Below are 2,722 nucleotides of genomic sequence, written 5' to 3'. Positions count from 1 at the left end.
TGCCATTTAGTTGTTTTTGTTGTTTAAGGATTTGAGTGTGTGCAGCAGATTAAATGCTACTCTGTGAGTGCTTGTCTCTTCTTCTCATGAGGTTTAATATGTCTCATTTTTTGTGGTTATGTTTGTTTTCCTCTTCTGTGTGTAAGTTCCTTTCAGAATCTTCTATAGTGATGGTTTGGTGGTGATATATTGTTTTAGTTTCTGCTTAACATGGAAGACTTTTCTTCCTCCAACAATTTTGCTGGGTAGACAATCCTAGGACTGAAATTGTTTTCTTTCAGTGCTCAAAATATTCCATGCCCTTCTTTCTTTTAAGGTTTCAGTTGAGAAGTCTGCTGTTATTTTAATGAGTTTACCTTTATATGTTGTTTTTCCTGCCTTACAGCTTTTAATATTCTTTCTCTGTTCTCTGTGCTAGTTGTTTCAACAATAATATGCCATGAAGAGGTTCTATTTTGTTCAAGCCTGTTTGGTGTCCTGGAAGCTTCCTGTGCCTGAACAGACAACTCTTTCTCAAGATTTGAGAATTTTTCTGGTATTATTTTGTTGAATATATTACATATCCCTTTGTCTTGCACCTGTTCTCCTTCTTCAATGCCAATGTTTCACAGGTTTGGTCTTTTGATGGAGTCACTGAGTTCTTATGTATTCCTTTCATAGCTTTTCTGTCTTTTGTATAAGAGCTCTTCTCTTTTTTCTTTAATATCTATTTTGTCTTCAAGTACTGAGATTCTGTCTTCCACTTGTTCTAGTATGCTGGAGTGGCTTTCCCCTGTATTTTTTATTTGATTTAAAGAATGTTTTATTCTAGGGTTCCTGTTTCTTTTATCTGAAGTTTTCTATATCTTTGTTAAATTCCTCTTTCATATCTTGTGTTGTCTTATTTATTTCATGTAGGTTTTTTTTTAGTCTCTTTTGTTTCACTGTAGTTTGTCGAATTCCTCTCTGAGTTCATTTGTTTCTGTGTCTTCTCAAGTTTATTATTTGTGGTGTCTTGATATTTCTTAAGTGCATCTTGTACTTTCTGGTTAACCATGTCTTGTAGCTTTTTCATGAGTTTCTCAGTGATCTCAGCCATAATTTCCTCCTTGAGAGATTTTTGTGGGTGTCACTGAGCTCATTGGTGATATTTATCATTGTTCTGTTGGGGTCAGGAACTGTGTATTCATTTTCTTTGTTTCCCATTAAATCCTCTATTGAATTGTTGGACTTTTCGGGGGTAGGATTTTCTGGCCTCTTTCTTCTCCCCATGCTTCCATGATGTGCTGTGCTCCTATGTTGTTGCGTGACTAACTGGGGATTTTAATCACATGTTATCTTCCCCTTGACTAAATTACGGTGCTATGACTGGCTTAGTCATTAGCTAGGTTGATGTGTTTTTTCTGTTCCCTGACTAAGTGGTATAAATTAACAACAACAAATTCACTGATTCAATGCCAGACCAGTTATTTACAAAATATATGGTGATACTATAAGCCATGGAGAGTTGGGGCATAACAGTTGTTTGGGTAGAGGCAGATACTTAAGTAAAGAGCTGGTGCTGGAGGAAGGGGAGAAAGGGGCAGGAAGGGGGAGTGTGAAGCATGGGGTTTCTGGAGGTACTAAGTCCCCAATGTGTGTTGAGGTGTAGTTCAGTCATTGTGGAAGAGGGTGCTATTGTCAGGGTTGCTGAGGGATAGGAAGGATGGGGTAATGTGTAAGTTGGTATAATACACTATTCAGTGAGTGGTGCATTTTAAAGAGACCAAGGTAGTGGGGGGAGAGGGACAGGGAGGAGAGGAAGGTGAGGAGGGGGAAAGGAAAGGAGAGAAGATGGAAACAATTGAGAAAGAAAAAATTGGGGTAGAGAAAGGAAAGTGGGACAATAGAGGACTGAGCAAGTTAAGTGTTAGGACAGAATGAAGAAAGGAGTTAGGTAACAATAGGATGGGAAAAAATGAAGTAAATAAAAGTTGAAATGAAAAATTTTTTTAAATACAAAAAATTTTAAAAATAAAATTTAAGATAAAAATTAAAAACACATATATATATACATATATATAAGTTCAATGAATGATATGGACTCTTTCTTCTGGTTTCTGGTTGAGGTGGTGATGCTTTTACTTTTTACAGGGGCTTTGGCCAAGACTGTCCCTTCTTAAGGTTGGTATATTGGGTTGCATGGCAATAAGTGTTGCTCTTCCCTATCAGAGAGCATGGGGATGGGGGCTCTGCTATGGGTGTTTGAGCCTGGGCTTCCTTAGTGGGGTGGAGCCTCTGGAGCAGGAAGGTTCTCAGAAGGGGTCCCAGGAGGGGTTGGTAAATGAGCAGTCACCAGCCCTGCTACTTACAGGCTTGCCCATGAGTTAAAAATGAGCCTTTCTCTTGCTGAGACTGTCAGTTTCAGCTTGCTCCTGGTTTCTCCAAGCCAGAGCAGTACCTGGCTTTCCCCACAGTGGCGTCTGAGTCACTCCACGCCCACATGGGCTTTTTCAGCTCCATGTCCTACCCCTCCCCCAAAAGCAGAGAGGAAATATTCCCTCTGTGTTTGGACACCAGTTTTGTCCTGAGGGGTGCAACTGTGTCCCCAGCTGTGCTAGAATATGAGGTTCCCTCCCAAACCCTGTGTTGTGCTCACCTGGTGGGTTACCAGATGCACTTGGTTGAAAACAGATCAGCTTTAGGGCAGCACAGGCAGGTGGCAGACACAGGTTTTGCTTCCACTTGTGTTTGGCAGGTCCTG

This window comes from Castor canadensis, chromosome 16 (assembly GCF_047511655.1).
Source record: "Castor canadensis chromosome 16, mCasCan1.hap1v2, whole genome shotgun sequence".
NCBI lineage: Eukaryota > Metazoa > Chordata > Mammalia > Rodentia > Castoridae > Castor > Castor canadensis.
Note: the sequence above shows the minus strand (reverse complement) of the source record.